Here is an 18451-nt window from a genome sequence, read left to right as displayed (position 1 = left end):
CTGGTTGTTGTTTTGGGTCAGCTGTGGTTCTGCTTGGGTGAGAGACAATGTGTGGTTTTGTTCAGGGGGTGGCAGTGTGTTTTAATTACTTTCATCCACCCATGTAACATGGTAACACGGGGAGAAGAGGCAAGGCATGCCCAACTGGCAGGTAAGCTGTCCAGTTCCGTGTCATTTTCTGAAGAGGCTGCCTTCACACACTTGGCTATGACAGGAAATGCAGTGAGGTCCACCATTTTTACCAATAATTACTTTTAGGAATTGTATATGGTGACCTTCGTGTCAGCTGTACCTGCACATGCTTTTTGCTTTTTTTTTTTTTTTTTTTTTTTTTTTTTTTTTTTTTTTTTTTTTTTATGGTCCTTATTCTACTAGATATGGTTTTTAAACTGAGCTCATTGTGTACATTTCAAATCCAGGCAACCTCATGGAGAAGAGAGCCCATGTTTCCAAGTGGGTCTGCTTGCTACATGGCCTCAGTGTATGGGGGTTGAAGTATGGGGTCTCTATAGACTGGAGATGCTGGCATCCAGTGTGACTCCTCTCTCATGCTGCCTGCCTGGGTTCAGGAGCTGTTGGCCTTTATCTCCTCCTGAGCTGCTGGCATGTCCTTTCTAAACCCTTTGAGGCTCCAGGTCAATGCTAACACTGGATAAGGCCAAAGCCAACAGGAAAGTAGAAGGAAAAGCAGGAGCCAGCAGCTTTCTGTGGCTTGGTGATCAGAGGAGAGAGTCCTTGATCCTGCTTCCTTCTAAGTTCCTGCCAAGTGGACACAGGAAAGGTATGATGGATTCTAGGCTGTTTTAACAGCAATATAGGAACAGCAGTCAACTTAGGAGCCTTGGTCTGTAATAATCTCCCAAGGCCCAGAACATCATCCTTACCTTTGGAATCCCCACAGATAGGAGTTCAAATCCTATCACCAATACTGACCAGCTGTGTGAACCTGAGGTCTCTGAGCCTGAGTTTCCTCATCTGTAAGGGTATGAGAGGTAGATAATGTTTCCCACAAGGCCCTGGTATGAGATGAAAGCCTCATGGTCCTAGCTTATAGTAGGACTCAATAAATAGCATCTATTACTAATGACAAGCAATGAATATGATTAGATAAGACACAATCACGCATGCACACAACTTCTTTCCAGACATGTCTTAAGAAGAAGGAGTCTATAAACAAACACACTCTGTTTTGGCCTTTCCTTGGCCCAGGGTTTCCTCTTCCTAGGAATTAAGGCAAATGATGATTGATGACATTTCATACCATTGCTAGATACCATCCATCTATCAATATAATCATTGTTTAAAAACAAAATTATATTGTTCTGGTGTGCAGCTCTGACTTTCCCAAATATAAAGATGAATTTAATGCAGGAGTACGAAGGCCTTCAATACCCAGAGTTCATTGCCAGAGGTAGACTGGGAAGGGCACAATGCAAAGAAGCATTGCCTCCAGCTTCACTCTGAGGAGCTATTTATAACGTGTCATATCTGCAAAGGAACCTACCTAGCCCAGTCCTTTGTCAAAGAAAGAAACCAAGACCCAGAGAGAGGGAGTCATTTGTCTCAGGTGACATAGCAATATGTAGAGTGGGAACAAGATGCCAACTGCCCTGCCTGTTTCCTACCACTGAGTGGCTTCTGCAGAGAGTGGGATTCTGCTCGCCAATGCCTGATGCTGGAAGGCAGATGGGCTCGTGAGTGGGAAAGATCTAGGTAGAAGGACTCAGGGCCCATGCGTTGGAAATAGACAATGGCTTGCTCCTCATTGCAACAGTGGAAAGGATGAGAAAGGGGGTGGGATTCGAGTCAGCATTGGCTGCAAACTTCCCCTAATGCCCACAGAAGCCTTCACACTTTGAGACTTTGTTTTGAGGCAGTGTTTTCACTGCAGTGTACTTGAACCCATGATGCAGGAAGGCCCCTTTGCTGTTTATTGGTTTCTGCTTTTGTTCCAGCCAAGATCCTCCTCTAAGAGGAACTTTCCAAAAGATTTGTTAGCAGCTGGCCCCGTAGCAGCCGGATGAAGAATCCAGGATCCTAGGAATCCCCCAGGGAGAGTAAGGAACTCAGAACAAAGTGTCCCATGAGGACTTCCTATCTTCTCATCTTTCTTAAGACATTTTACAGTCTAGAGGCATGCCCAGCAATGACACTGCCATACAGAACATCCCAGATCTGTTGCTGGGCCTGTAACTTCCCTCCTTAGTGATACTCCTCCCACATACTTGGCCACCTCACGGCCACAAGCACCCACTTCTCATTTGCAGCCTATGTTCTCACTGCCTGCCAGGATTCCAGTATTAGAGAGGGGGAACTGTACCTAGAGGTGGCAAGCATATCTTCACACGTGGATTCTGAGTCCCTGCCCAAATCGCAGAGGGCCTTAGAAGGATGTTGGCAGCCCAGTGGTGTTAACTTCCCCCAAAACAGAATAGAGGTGAAAGGGTGGGGTCAGTGGTGAGGGGAGGTAAATAGGATAGGTGGGGAATGAGTGTTGGCACCAGCTATGTGCATTCAAGGACCTGGACAGAGGTGCGGATCCTGTGCAGAAAGCCTGGCGTCCTTTCCTTTAACTCTGCTCCTATTTTCTGATTCCATTCTTTGAGCATTACTGTGCACTTACCACATCCCCACCTCAGCAGGGCTGCCAAAGATGAGCCATGTGCTCGGCCCCCCAGAAAGCTGACGCGTATCGACAAATATGCCACCCTGTCCCCCTCTTTCTCCTGCTGAGTGCCTCCTTTGCTGGGTGGGCTTGATTTTGTGGTCCAAGCCAGACATTCTGGAAAGCGTCTGCAGTGGCGCGGAGCATGCAGGAATATTTATTTCTCATCTCCATCTGCATTGCTTCCTCTCTTGGAGAGGAGCTGGGGGAGGAGGGCGGATGAGATGTGGCTTCCTCGTGCCAGCCCAAGAGGCGCCCAAGCGCACCCTCCTGCCTCCCTCAGGGGCCTCAGCAGCAGTAGCAGCCTGGAATTGAGGGAGGCAGGCGCCTCTCGAACTTTTCAAAGATCAGCCCAGTTGGAAGATATAGTTAGCAACCATCCACCCATTTTCCTTGCCTGCAAGATGTGCTTTTATGGCGGATGACTATTTGGAAAGGTCTCTGCCTTGTGGGTAGCCTCATGCTGTTCTTTTAGGAGGCCAAAAGGCAAGGCAAGCAGGTGCCCAGGTCCCTCTCCCATAGCTTTCAAATACGTCACTCTGTCTTGTCCAGGGTTCAGCGAGAATGCTGCTGCTGGAACTCATCCATTTATTGTGTCAGTCATCCTGCCTGCTCTACAAAGCACCTATATGGCAGGTGTTGTGCTAGGTGCTGGGATTGCAGTGATACTCCAAAAGATGCTCTCTGCCCTCTCGGAATTCACATTTCTCAAAGGAGCTAGACAGCAGGGAAGGAAAAGAATGAATGATCAAAAGAATTGCCTGGGCCATAAGCTGGAAGAAAAGGCGAAGCAAGGAAGATATTATTTAAACCAGGACAATCACATAAGATCCTTCTAGGGAGAACCATGAGCAGAGATTTCAGGAGCCAGCTGTGGACAAAGGGGAGGAGAAAGGAGTATTTCAAACACTGCAGCAGCCACCAGTGGCCACAAAGCAAGGAAGCAAGAGACATTTCTACAACATACATTATAAGAAACAAGGAGATGGTATGGGGTGGAGTAGGTAGGTTTTGGAGATGGAGAGTGGTTTGGAGAGGGCAAAAGGGAAAGGTCTGAGAACTGTGGTGTGATGTGTTGTGCTAAAGGGCTTGTCTAAAACAGGTGAGTCCCAAGCTTAAGCGGGATTCAGAGAAAAAGGCAGCTTCAAATACGTAGACTGAGTAAGGAAGCTCTGCTCTGCCCCTTAGCACAGGGCGGGGTGACCTGGAGCAATGTCACATACCCTACCTTTTAGTTGCCTTTGCTGTGGTAGATAAATTAAAACATCTAAAACAAGATCAGGAGGTCAATTCCTGTTCCTTAAGTGCTCGTTGAGTGCCTGGCACTGGACTAAATGCTTTGAATACACATTTCTGGGACTCTCAGAGCAACTCCATTCTCCCAATGCCCTTTAGAAAATGTTGGATTGGAACTGAGGCTCAGAGAGGTTGAACCCTGACCCCAGCTCCACCTGAGCATCCCTGCCCCCGACTATGGGATGAAGACAGACATGGGAGGGTCTAGCCCCACCCTACACAGGGCAGGGACAGCAGCTCCTCCAAGGCACCTGGATTTCAGCCAGCTGTAGTCCTCCCTCCAAGTACATCCATAACTTACAGAAGCTACTCAGAGCAGGAAGAATACAGGCCATTTCAAGGCTGCCAGGAGCCTAATCTCTACCCATGTGGATCTAGTCTTCCCGGTCTCTTAATTGCTCACATCAGCTGTTTGCTGTTTGGTCTTCTTCTTCTTCTTCTTCTTCTTCTTCTTCTTCTTCTTCTTCTTCTTCTTTCTTCTTCTTCTTCTTCTTCTCTTCTTCTTCTTCTTCTTCTTCTTCTTCTCTTCTCTTCTTCTTCTCTTCTTCTTCTTCTTCTTCTCTCTTCTTCTCTTCTTCTTCTTCTTCTTCTCCTTCTTCTTCTTCTCCTTCTTCTTCTTCTTCTTCTTCTTCTTCTTCTTCTTCTTCTTCTTCCTTCCTCCTCCTCCTCCTCCTCCTCCTCATCCTCTTTGTCCTCTTCCTCCTGTTCTTCTTCCCCCTCCTCCTCCTCCATATCCCCCTCCTCCTCCTTCTCTCTCACCTCCCCTGCCTCCCTCTGCAGCTCCTCCTTTTTACCCACCTCCCTAACCTCCCCCTCCCCTTTCTCCTTTTTCATAAGATTATAGTTGTTTTTCCACTTAAGAATGAAATAAACGGTTCACCCCTCTGAAAGTTGTGACCAAGGCTGGAGCCAGTTCACAGCAGCAGCAGTAACTGCATCTGGGCAGACCACCTTGAGACACATCTGTCACTTTGGCAGTGATCAGAAATGCGCCAGAGAGTTAACCTCTGTCCAGAGGGAACTGTGGGTAAGGATGCATTTGGAGGCTTAGAGTAGGGTGAGGTTTCACAACAACTTGCTAGTGTTGTCATTTGGCTTTGGCTTTAGAAAGCACCCGAGGTTGAGGGGTTTACTGTTTATGTGGTGGGCTGGTGATAAGGGACAGAGATGTTTCATGTCAGTAGTTCACAGCATTCAGCTATCAGCTCCTGGGTTCCTGTGGGTCAGAGAAGTTGGCTTATACATTCCGAGGGAATGCCTTGCCTCAGGTGCTGCAGCAGCAGGAGTGCATGTCATGACTAACTCTGATACTGCCGAGTGCTTTGCATGCATTTTCTCCAGTCATCCTTACAGCCAGGCTCTGCCATAGGCTCAGTTCTTACTCCTGGGTTATAGATGGCACCCACTAGATTATTCACCATGTCATGTGAAGACTTCAAGTTACTCTTTATTATGACCAGAATAACAGCCTCGATCATACAGAATCCATCAGTGAAATCACCTGGTGATGCTTCTAAGACCCATCACTGTTATTTTATTTCTAAGTGAGGGAAATAATTTTGGAGGGCTAAAAAAGATAGCTCAGTGGCTAAGGACGCTTGCTACCCAACCTTCCAGATATGGGTTCAGATCCCAGCACCCTTGCAACAAGCCCAGCGTGGGTTGGGGGCAAAAAAAAGATGTAAGCTTAGCAAAGAAACATAAGCTCTAGGCTCATGGAGAGACCCTGCCTCAAAGAAATAAAAGAATGATATAGAAGAATACCCCATGCCTACCTCCTGTCTACACACACACACACACACACACACACACACACACACACACACCACATGCTTATGTACAATACTCACACTAAATAAGTAGTAAAGCAATAAAATCTGACCAGCACTATTATTTTATAAATAGTTTGCCTTAATTATCCCATTTTGGAATAACACACACGCAAGACACTTTCTGCTTTTCCCACTGCCTGTGTGCTTCTCCATAATCTCTGCTTTTATTTTAGTCCTTTGGTCAACACATTTTTTAATACATACTACATGCTGGTACTAGGGGCTCAGTGATAAATAAGAGAGACTACGCCTCTCATCGTGTGTTTGTATGCTGGAGCTAGAGTCCGAAAGAGTAGTCACAAGCATCATCATTTCTCAGGGGGGTAGGGGGTAGTCCATGCAGTGGAATTATAGAGCAAAGATGCTCAACCTTCTCAACTAGTGACCAATGGAGAAAATTGCTTGAGGGGGTGGACATGATCCTGTGTGTACAGACACCATTGTGCCTGCCAATGAGTGTGTGCACGTGTACATGTACATGTAGAAGCCACAGGACAACCTCAGTTGCCTAGGCAGGCTGGCCAGAATATCACTGTCTTTTCCTCTCTATCACTTGGGCTATAAGTGAGCACTAGCACACCCATCTTTTTGTATACAGGTTCTAAAGCTCAAACTTGGGTTCCTATGCCTACATCAGCTTTTGAGCAATCTCCCTAGCCCCAGAAATAACTCTTAAAACTAGACCTACAGGAGAGCTAGCATTTGACCTGGCAAGGAAGGGATGTGCTTAAGACAAGACATAGAGGCTAGCTCCCTGGTAGAAGCCAGAGGCAAGCTGTGGTCTTCTGACACACTGGAGCTCTCAGCTACATATTTTCCAAATTCATTTGCTTATAGTGAACTAGCAAAGGCCTTGTGCTCCCCCTACACACAGTTCCTGAGCTCAGAAGCACTGGTCATCCTTATTTCCTTCTCGTCTCTCTCATCATCCACTTCTAGGCACTTCAGACTGTGGCATGGGCTTTGCATCTGGCCATAATATTTTATCGCCTAGTAGAAGATCCTCATTTCAGATTGCTGCCTTGAAAGTGAAGTTGACATTTAACACACCTTCTGACCAGAGCAACATATAGAAGATAAACATCTAAAGTCAACTGTTTCCTTTAAAGTTCTATTATAAAAAAGCATTACTGTCTTTGAAAACAAACAGGAGATAGACACGGTATTTTGTTCAGACTCTCAGGTGTAAAGCAAGCAGCTTGCAGAAATTCTATTATGAAAGAAATACCTAATAAATTTGTATATAGTTTCAAGTGGGCTATAATTAAAGGTTGTAGAGTTCACCTTGACCCCCAGCCACACACAATGTGCCAGAAATTTGGAGAGAGATGAGAGATGGTGAAGGCCAGGCTGAGAGAAATTGACAGGTTGTTGGACCCTTCTGAGATCCAGCTGGGTTATCTTCAGAGTGAAACCTCTGAGGTGGGCATCAGAGAGCTCCAAGGACAATTGGGTATAGAGTGAACCATGGACGTTTCATGACTCTAGTATGTGGCAGGCGCCTGTGAAGAGCACTTCTAAACCTGAGCATCAGTTTTCTCAGAACACTAAATGACACAGTCTGAACATTTCAACAGTTTTCCTTAATGTACTAGCCAGTTCTTCTCTAAGGCCAGACATCTCTCCATGCAAGATAAAGCAAAAGTGTAAGAGTTCACCTTCCAATATATTTCTGTGTCAAGACTTTGACTATTACACTTAGTATATTTTTAGCATTCTGTCCTTCACATTGTCTTTAGAACACCTCTTTCTTAATTAAAGTATTGGATAGGGCTAGAAGGTTGATCATTGTTAGAGTGCTTGGCTAGCATGGATGTGACCCTGTGTTTAATCCTCCAAATGAGAGAGATACATAATAGATGAGAGATAGAGAGATAGAGAGATAGATTAGGGTGTCTAACATTAGAATAAGTTACTCAATCAGCTACCATGTTTTAAATGACTACTCTAAGTAAATTATTGAACCAGGAGTTCTAAGACTTTTAGCTGGGCATTGTGGCACACATCTTTAATCCCAGTACAGAGACAGGAGTATCTCTGTAAGTTCAAGGCCAGCCTGGTCTACATAGCAAGTTATGGGATAGCTGGAGCTACATGGAACTTGGCCAAAAAAAATTAAATAATGTAGATATTTGACAAATATATAGGCATATAATTATGTCACACACACACACACACACACACACACACATTACTGCCTAGAGTGCACTAGTAAAAGGAACATTTGAGACTTCCTGGCTTAGTGGTTCCAGGGATTGGTGTTGTCTGCTTGGATCCTACTACTGGCAAGATCCAGTTCTCTGTGATGATTCTAATCTCCACATTTATATTGTTAAATTAACCACCTGGAATTGTTCATGGTGGGATTTTCTGTACTATCAACACTAACCAACATAACAAGGAGAAATTTGTTTCTTACTGTTTAGAGGTTTTGTTATTGTTGTCTTTTTAGAGCAAGGCAGAAATGAGTCAAGCATAGGATATGGCCATATTGTATCCAAGATGGTGTCAATGTTAGCTGCTATAAAATTTACCAACCACATGTGAGAGGTCATTTGTTCTGAACTCTCTTTTCACCTTTGCATTCATATCAGTCTGACCACATTTTGTACTTCCCTGGCATTCACAAGTGTCCTGGGGGCTCAGCTCAACCCTCTCAGCAGGATAGCATGCCTGCCTAGACTTAATAAATTCATTGTATAATTTATTTGTTTATTACCCTTTCTCTTACCTAGAGTGACACTGATTTTCCATTTACAGTATAAATGGGGTTGTGTGGTTTTGTTTTTTATTTTGTTTCATAATTTAAGAATCTTACAACTAAGCCAATCAGAAGAGGATATGATCTTTCTGCTTAAGAGGAGTGGTGTCCCATCTCCTGCCCAGGTTCCCAGCAGTGCTACAGCCCTTTGCTTAAAGAACGGCAGAGGCTCTGAGTGGTATGCTGGCGTGGCCTGTGGGAGCACTGTTAGGCTCACTCTCACCACAACAGTTGACTTAGGGTTTCTGTTACTGTGTTGAAAGCCCATGACCAAAAAGCAAACTGGAGAGGGAAAGGTTTGTTTGGCTTACATTTCCACATTGTAGTCTGTCATTGAAGAAAGCTAGGCCAGGAACAGAAGCAGGCCAGGAACCTGGAGGCAAGACTGATGCAGAGGCCATGAAGGGGTGCTGCTTACTGGCTTATTGCCCCTGGCTTCCTCAGCCTGCTTTCTTATAGAAGCCAGGGCCCAGCCCAGGAATGGCACTCCCCATAATGGGCAAGGGCCTCCTCTCCTGCCAATCACTAATTTAGAAAAGTCCCTACAGGCTTGCCTACAACCCAGTCTTAATGGGGGCATTTTCTTTCTTTTGTTTTGTTTTGTTTTGTTTTGTTTTTTTTGAGACAGGGTTTCTCTCTGTAAAAGCCCTGGCTGTCCTAGAACTCATTTTGTAGACCAGGCTGGCCTTGAACTCAGAGAAATGCCTGCCTCTGCCTCCCTAGGGCTGGGATTAAAGGTGTCTGCCACCACTGCCCAGTAAGGCATTTTCTTGGTTGAGGTTCTCTCCTCTTAGATGACTTAAGCTTGAGTCAAGTTGACATAAAACTATACAGCTCAGCAGTTACATCATAGTTGATGCTTATAACCCTGTCCAGAAGCCCAGCAACCAGTCCTATGGCCAGGGCACTCTTCCACCTTCCCCTAGCCCTTTAAAGATCTGCACTAGTCCTCTTGGGGGCATTTCAGAATATCTGTGGTAATTACACAACTATTTATGAAGCTTTGTTTGTGATGGGTTAATATATATATATATGTATATGTATATACATATATATATATATATACAATGCTTTCTGCTTATCATAGTCATAATTTCATCTTTACCCACATGCCATATGGCAAGGGCCATAATGACAATCATCACTCACAGATAAGGAAACCGGTACTCAGAGAAGCAGTCTACACAGAAGTGTGCTATAGTAGAGGAACCTTTGCTGCCAGACCAAAGAGGTTCTACTCCCAGCTCTGTCCCTTCCCAGCTGTGTGTTCAGCATCAGGAATCAGGCGTTCAAGAATTAAGAGTGCAAATTAAGCATCCAGGTAAATATGTGTAGGTAAATCTGTCCATATTTTCTATATGACTATATACCACTATTAAGTACATCTATGTTGCTTATGAGAAAACAGCAACTAATTGCTCTTCTCAAAAGATACATAGTCACTGAGAGAACAGGAGTCAACATTGAAATGTGGCCAATATTCTCTTTCCTGTTATCCGAACTTTTTAAGAACATATTTTCCATCTGCAGACCACTTAAGGAAACTTTCTGAAAAACAATGTAATATTTCACGGTTTTTCTCAAGCACTGATTCCAAAAATCGTTGCTCATTTTTTTTAGCCATAAATTACTGATGAGAAACTGCCAGTGTCACAATTCCCACATCTGTGAAAACAGCACCCATACATGGGTCTCCCCTAAAAGAGAGTGAGAAAGGGGCCTTGTGGGTCTGTGAGGGTTTTTCCCCTGTTTTTAATTGTGGTAAGATACACATGACCAAATGCACTGTTTTCAACTCTTTTGACATGTACAATTGGATGGTTAGGTTTTCGTGGTGTTGGGCAGGCATCACCCTTTCTGTCTGCAAAGCTCTTTTCATCCTGAAGAACTGAGCTCTGCACGCCATTATGCCACACTCGAATCAGTGCTCACGTGGACCAGAGCACTTCACAATTGGCCCAGTATGCCCTTGATCTTTGGCAAGCGATGAAGACATTTCCTCCCCTCCGGTGGCACAGCTCTGGGAACCCATCCTGCTGTCTATGGTCCCACATACACTTCAAGGATGGTGTTTTTCTCCAGTCCTCAGAAAGCATTGGAAGGGATTGTCACTGTAATTGTCACTTGGCCCCAGGCAGGAGCCACCAAGCCTTTTTCAACTGCTCACCCGCACACACAGTCCCAGTACATCCCGCCCACTCTCACATTCTGTCTCGCCCAAGCAGTCAGCCCCTCGGTTGGCACTTGGTCCACATTCCTCTTCCCAAGACGTACTTAGAGCACGCAGACTAGGGCTGGGGGGTGGCCAAGTGTCGCTTTAGCCTTGGGAGAGGGCACACACTCCATCTAAATCATGACTCCATTGAAGAGAGTCACCAGCAAAGTTTCCTTTCAAAAGAGGCAGCCTTTCCGTGAAACACCTTTCTTCCCTGGAATGTTAACTGCTCTACACTGGTTTTGCTCTTTTTTTTTTTAACAATTTATCATAAATTCAATGTAAAAACATATTTGAAATAGTGAGGCTGGCAGCGCAGCCCTTACTGCCATGCCTGGGAACCCAAGTTCAGACCTTAGAACTCACATGGTAAAAGAAGAGAACTGCCTGCTTGATGTTGCCCTCTGACCTCCACACAGCGCCACAGAGCACATGCATACGTGCATGCATACGTATATACATAAATGAATTTAAGAAACATTTTGATGAAATCGTATAGAAAAACTCAAGTTCTCAGATTTTTTTTTTAAAGAAATGATGTCTGCCACTTCCTCCCTAGCGTTTTTGTCAGACGGATCCCTTAGGACCACTGATGAGGCTGAGGGATTGGCTCAGTGTGCAGAGCGACTGTTGACTAAGCATGAAGGCCAGAACTGAGGTTCCGAGCTCCCGTGGAGACACTGCCAAAGTGACGTAGAGCTGGGACTCCAGTACTGAGTGAGGAGGATATGGCTGGATCCCTGAGGCTTCCTGGCCAGCTAGTTTTGTCAAAATGGCAGTCTCTGGGTTCAGCAAGAGACCTTGCCTCAAAAGACAACAGGGAGAGTAATAGAGGAAGATGCTGAGTATATCTCTGGTCTCTACATACTCATTGGGGGTGGTGAGAAGTAAGAGAGGAGAGGAAGAAAGAGAGCGGGGGGGGGGGGGCAGGTTTCTTTAAATTTCTTTTAGCCCTGCAGCTAATAGGGACCTTGTGTGACAATTTTCTTGGCTTGGTTTTTTTGTTTTGTTTATGTGTTAAAACAAGGTTTTGGTATGGAGCCTAGATTGGCTCCCCCAAGTGACCTTGTAGCCCATCTGGGAATATTCTTGTGATCCTCCTGCTTAGACATGTGACCACACACCCCATTTCTGTGTCTGTTCCTTGACCAGCCAATCTTAGCACTAACTGGCCTTCCTCCCTTAGTGCAGCTTCCCCTCACATTACCAACTGGCCTTCACCCTCCCTCTTCCTCCTAGCTTAGCCGTACTCTTACTCCTCATCATAGCTTTATAACTATAAATTATAGATGTTGGCCGTTATTTCTTGTGTTCCCCATAAAATGAGATTGATGACCCCCAAACCCTTTCTTTTTCCTGCTTCAAAGTCTAACATGGAATAGAGTGGCATATTTCCCCATTCTTAGCTATAGTCACTGTATGAATGTCTTAAGTCTAGGCCACTGTCAGATAGAACTTTTTGTTTAAAAAAAATTTTTTTTTGATAAAAAACTGTCCATCGGAGCTGCACAAAGTACTCATGGTGTTCAACTTTAACTCATCACACATAGCTGATGAATGGTGCAGGGTAAGAGCAACCATCATATCCAAGTCCAATTAGGCAGAACAACCTATTTTTCCAGCCAAAAAAAAACTTGAGAGTGATGCCTGACGCATTGTTCTTGCTATGCCCTGGGTCTGTTCTGAGAAACCCAGCATCTCTGTGAGGAAATCTGTTTTTGCAGATGAGGAAAATGCGGTTAAGTAACCTGCCTTGTGAGTGGCTGAATGCTTGGCCATATATATCTAATTGCAGAGCCCCTGCTCATAAGTCGAGCCTTCCTCCAATCTGCATGAGCAACCCCCACAACCCTCTTCATATCTGACATTCTGCTGCTCAGTGACAGGGACATTGCTTCTTCGCTGCTGACTATGGAAGTACATCTCATAGTTAGATACACGCCACCCTTTCCTATTCCGTTCATGCCCTAAAATGAAAGCATGGAAAGTGGAGGTGGGGGAATCTTGGAAAACTGGCAGTTGGGCTTCCTGCCCACTTACAGGAGACTTGTTTCTTTTGAGCTGGTAATTCCAGCAGCTGTGGGACACCGGCCAGCATGCTGCCACACCACACCACCCTGAAGGCACCTGCCTTTCCTGATCTTGACAGCTAAGCAGGATGGGACCTGGATAGCCCTGAGATGGGGGGGGGAGCAGCTAGAGTGTGAAGAGAGTTCAGTGTGCCTCCTTTGAACGATCCCACCATAGCCCAGAGAGGTCAGATGAGCAGCTTGCAGCTGGAGGGTCCCTGGGATAGTCAGTGTGGTGGCTCCTAAGAGACACTCAAAACTCTGCCTGGATGGGAAGAGTGCCCAGCATAGGCTGCCTGTCTCTTGATCCCTTTATGTCTTTGCCAAGCCTCCCTGCTGGCCATGCTTCATTGTCTGGTCCCTGTGTGGATGCTCTTTATTTGTCTTGAACATTTTTCTTCCCCTGATACTATAGTTTTTCCTAGATACTTATTTCTAGAACTTGTAAGAACACGACACTATTAATAGAATTTTTTTCTTTTACCCTGAGAGTATTTATAACCCATTCAAGGTGTGAGAAATGCTTCCTGTCCCACATTCTTACTAGATCCTGAGTCAGATGCCCTCTGAGAGTCACATGAGTCTATGAGCAAAACAATCATCCTGGTCCTCATTATAATAGATAAGAAAAGGAAGCTAATAGGCTAGGCGCTAGTCAAAGCCTGCCAAGTAGTTACTGATCAGCACAGAACTGGAAATTGGTGTTTTCTAATTCTTTTCATACATGGAACTACTTATTTTCCCCTTAAGTCTGTCCTCATCCATGAGAGAGAAAATTCCTTCTGTAAATTGGAACATAATAAGTATTTCTGACCTTGGAAGCCACGTGTCTCTGTCACAACCACTGAGATCTGTCCTTTGAGCACAAATGCACCGATAGACAATGTGTAGATTAATGGACCCACACATATTCAAATAAAGCCTTATTTCTAGATGTTGAAGTATCAGTTTCAATAGTTCTTAATCTCTCAGAATATATCATTTTTCTTTCTATTTTCTTTCAACCACTTACAAATGTGAATGCTGTCTCAGCTAGCTGAACACTGAAAATCAGGCAGTGGGCTAAATTTGGCCCATGGACCACATTGGCCAGTGAAAACGTATTTGGTGTAGCCAGCTCCCTTGCAGCTAACCATGAGTGAGTTAAGCCATAATGATGATTTAGAAAGATATTTTTGAGTTCTTAGTGCATGCCAGGTGCTCCGCCAGCACTGTCTGTGATGCCAACCTGCTGAGTCTCACAAGCACTCTCTAAGGAAGGTACTGTTCATCCGCATGTTTTGCAGTTACAGAAGAGATTATAGAAGCTACTGAAGATCAAATGATTCCCCAGAATCATGGAACTAGTGATGATGAATGTGCTTGGTGATCCAGCTCTATCGCTTATTATTGTAATTCTTGAGGATCAGTTAGCCTTTCTGGGCCTATCAGCAACCTCCCTGTAGTCTTTCTGGGGAACGTATGCAGTGGAAAGCATTGAGGAAAAATGAGAAAAGATGGCATCTTACTCAATGGCTTAGTTACCTATCATTGCATAGCAACCCACACCAGAACCCTTGACTTAAAGTGATTGTTGCATCCCCTGAAATCCCAGACATTGGGAAGTAGAGGTGGTAAGACTGGGAGCTCGTGTTTATCCTCAACTACATAGTGAGTTTGAATCCATCCTGGGCTACATTAGACTCTATCTTAAAAGAAAATAAAAATAATTGATATATTTTGCTCACGGTTTTGTGAGTTTGGAATCTGAGGAGAGCCAGGATGAGAAGCTGTTTGGTTCTGTCACTGGGGTTGTACACTTGGCTGCATTCGGTAGGTGGCTGGGGCAGAAGACTGCTGGGTGTCTGCTGGCATGATTTCTCTCTTCATGTGGCTTCCTTCCCCTTCCCCTAGTGAGGAGTCTTACCCTGCCATGTTTTCTCACAGCATTGGAGTTCCCCGACAGTGTGGTAGCCTTCAGGTGGCCCCGCTTAAATAGCAGCTAGCTCTCAAGAGTGAGAACACAGGAGCCTCCAGCCTTCGTCAAGACTCTAATCTCAAAGGACACTGTGCCACCACTATTACATTCAGTGATAGCACATATCAGTGCTATCATGGACCATCCTGGACTCATGGAGAATGGAGGAACAGAATCCAGTTCTCAGTGGAGGAGTAGTGGTCGTGGAGAGGGAGGAGCAAGACTGACAGTGGGAATCTTTGAAAAGAAATAACACAAAGTGAACTGGACCTCGGGTCTATGATCCATTGCCGAGATCGGCTTAGAGTCGCCTGATCTGTAATTATAGCCTCCATGGGGTTATACATGAGGAAGAGAGTCAGAGGGGAGGACCAGCCCTCAACCTGGGGTGAGCCTGTGGGAAAGAAGACATAATCAGGCCTGAGTTGGAAGCAGCCATACTCAAGCGTGGGGTAGAGTAAGGCCCCACAATCCAGGCCGCTAGCACACCTAGTCAGCTGCTGCCACAGCTCTACCTCCATTAAGTCCTTTAGTGTTTTTCTTGAAATAAGGGAATGGGTACAAGTAACGTGTTTGGAATGTGTCCTGCACGTGCAGGCACTTAACTCCCTCTCTTAGCCTAGGATGATGACTCAACAAAAGGTGGACACCAGAGTTCAGATCCCCAGAACCCAGACAAGAAGCCTAGCATGATTCCTTGTCCCTGTAAGCCCAAGCATAGCGAGATGGCAGAAACAGATTGGATCTCTTCAAGCTCACAGGCCATCCAGCTTGGCCTACATGGTGAAGTTTTAGGCCGATGAGAGACCTTGTCTCAAACAAAAAGGTCTGAAGGTACCTGAGAATCAACACCCAAAGTTGTCCTCTGTCCACCCCAATACACACACACACACACACACACACACACACACACACACACACACACACATACAAGGCTCTGCTATTAATATTGCCATTAGCTCCATTCCTTTACCAGGGAGGAAACTGATGCTTAAAGACGTGAATTACCTGGTACACCCTTGCAGGTAACAAAAGCAGATAGCAGCCAAGGCTTCCTAATCCCCACTTTATGTGCAGAGGGACCCTAATTCCTTCTCATGTGTGTGGCAAATACCAATTTCTTTAGAACCTAGAAATCCTCATTTTACTTTTTTTCTTAATTGTCCTCTCAGAATGCCAAGGCCACAAACACTCACATCTAGAATCTTCTGGAAACCTCTAACTTGAGTAAAATGTATCACACCAAATTCCTCCCAGTGGTTTTTCTCTCCAAACAACACTGCATGAGAAAAGAGGAGTAGAAGCTCTTGTTCCTTTTTACAGTCTATTTTCTAGTGCCAGTGAGATGGTTCAGGGAAAAAAGAAATTGCAGCCAAGCCCAAGGACCTGGGTTTGATCCCTGGCACTCATATGGTAGAAGGAGAGAATTGAAAACTGACTCAGGAAATACTCCTCTGACTATACAGGCACCATGGCACTGTGCGCTCCCTCTCTCTCTCTCTCTCTCTCTCTCTCTCTCTCTCTCTCTCTCTCTCTCTCTCATGTGCACACACGCACGCACGCACACACATACACACACACACACACACACAGCCTCAATATAATAAAAGGTTTTAAAGGACCTGTATCCATATATGAAGAAAATTATGGATGAAAAACTGAGCCAGTAAGAGAGAAAATTAATTGGGGATGGGGGAGTAGAATTAATATGACCAACTGACCATTTTACTGAACAGCCTTGACATAATTCACATCTCTAAGACTTCCTGTGTTGAAGAAATGAGAAAAGCAAGAAGGCATCAAATCCCTCGGCCAGCCCTGGGACCCAGTGTTGCTAGCACTTTGAGGTGGTGGGGTGGTCAGCAGTTTCAAAGCAAGGCAGAGAGAGCAGCACAGAGTTCTTAGGAAGCCCAAAATGCAGGGGTGGAGTTCACTCACACAGAGAATAAATCACTGCCTTGATTTGTTTTCGGAGACTGCAGAGAGAAAGGAAAGCCTAGGCAGTAACTAATGCAGTCGTCTGCCTTCAGATTTCTTTTGTCTTCCATCTTTGAGTCTTGCCTACCAGATTTCTGTTTAAAAAAAAAACTAATCCACCTTTTTTTTTTTTTTTTTTTTTTGGGGGGGGGGGGTCTGTGCATTGATTTAATAGTATCAAACCCTGAGGTCCTCATGGTCTGCACCTGGGTTGCTTTTTCCCCTAATGAAGCAGGAGAAGTGGTTTAAGCTCCTGCCGGGCTCCCTGTCAAAGCTACACAATGATTAACTCAGGTCCCCTTATTAGGAATGGGCCGAAGAAAATCCCTGAGTCATCAGCATTGGTGAGTGTTCAATGGAAAGATTACCTTGGGCACCTGAAAAATAATGGAAGGGCTCAATAGAGGGAACATTAAGGCCGCCTACACACACTAAGTCAGGTGGAGCACTGAGGCAATTAGCTGGGACATGGAGGCCAAAGAAACACTTTTGGACCTTCTACCCTGCCCGAGTCAGCACTATGATTATTTAAATCCCTATGTATTCTCCTGGAGAAACATTTTAATCTGTATCTACACATAGACACAAACACAGGCGCTTGCCCGTGCCCTCTTCTCCCCCCACCTCTCTCTCTCTCTCTCTCTCTCTCTCTCTCTCTCTCTCTCTCTCTCTCTCTCTCTCTCTCTCTCTCTCTCCCTCTCTCTCCCTCTCCCCACCACCCCCCCAACCACCACCACCACCACCAAAGTAGTTGGGCAGATTTGAGGAAAACACAGCTAAATGACAGGTCCAGAATGTAGCTCCTGTGACTTCAAGTCCTATTGGTTAGTCTCTTAGCCTTAGTTTTTTCAACTTTATAGTGGGAATGTTTAATAGGGTCCCTGTTCAGAAGGTTCACATAGGGACTAAATACAGCACACAATAATTCAAACTCATTAGCAGTAAACACTCATATTTAGGTTTTCACTTATTATTGCTAGCTGTTAGAAGGACCTGAATTTTTGAGCGTTTGGAGAGGTTGGCTTCTGTTTGAATGTCATGATAGGTGCCCAGAAACCGTTAACCTCTGCAGCCTTTGGTCTAGAGCAGCCTTACTTGCGGGCATGTAGCTGTGTGAGTCCCAGGGCTGCTTCCACAACCTCTCTTGATTTAGATCACCTTTTCTGTTCTCATTTCCCAGGACATGCTCCACCTGGGAACCAGAGTCAGAGAGCTAAGGAATACTGCCAGAGAAGGGGACAGTGATGCCCCCATGCAAAGGGCTAGTCAGGAGCTGTCCCAGGAAACTAGGGCCAGATGACGCTAAACTCCCTGCGGCTGCTTTGAGGGCAAAGCAGCCCCTCCTCAAAATGGATGCACACCTAGTACCTGAGGGCGAGTTCTTCTTCCTGCCTCCACATGGCTGGCTCCCAGAGAAGAAAATGCAGCTCACGAGGCATATAACTGAGGCAGGAGCCTGAGAAAACACCCAGAGTACTTGGAAATTTGTGGAGGAGGAACAGGAGTCTGCCCGAGGGTCCTCCTGCCAGAGAATCAGCTCAGACACCTGACAGTAGCTCTCTGAGGGAGATCCCAGCTTCCTTTTTTTATAGCGAGAAATTGCCCTAGGATAGAGGTGCGAAGCTCCTCCCAGCAGAAAGAGGAGCACCAGCTCTCTCCAGGGAGCACTGTTCCTGGCA

The 18451-nt window shown here is 45.4% G+C and overlaps 1 protein-coding gene across 12 annotated transcripts in view; it reads left to right on the top strand.

The window, feature by feature from the left end:
• Cadps (calcium dependent secretion activator) overlaps positions 1 to 18451 on the top strand; it is a 420141-nt gene that overhangs the window by 372807 nt on the left and 28883 nt on the right. The window lies entirely within an intron of this gene.

The sequence above is a fragment of the Acomys russatus genome, chromosome 3 (assembly GCF_903995435.1).
Source record: "Acomys russatus chromosome 3, mAcoRus1.1, whole genome shotgun sequence".
Taxonomy (NCBI): Eukaryota; Metazoa; Chordata; class Mammalia; order Rodentia; family Muridae; genus Acomys; species Acomys russatus.
Note: the sequence above shows the minus strand (reverse complement) of the source record. Positions and strands in the feature narration are given on the sequence as shown.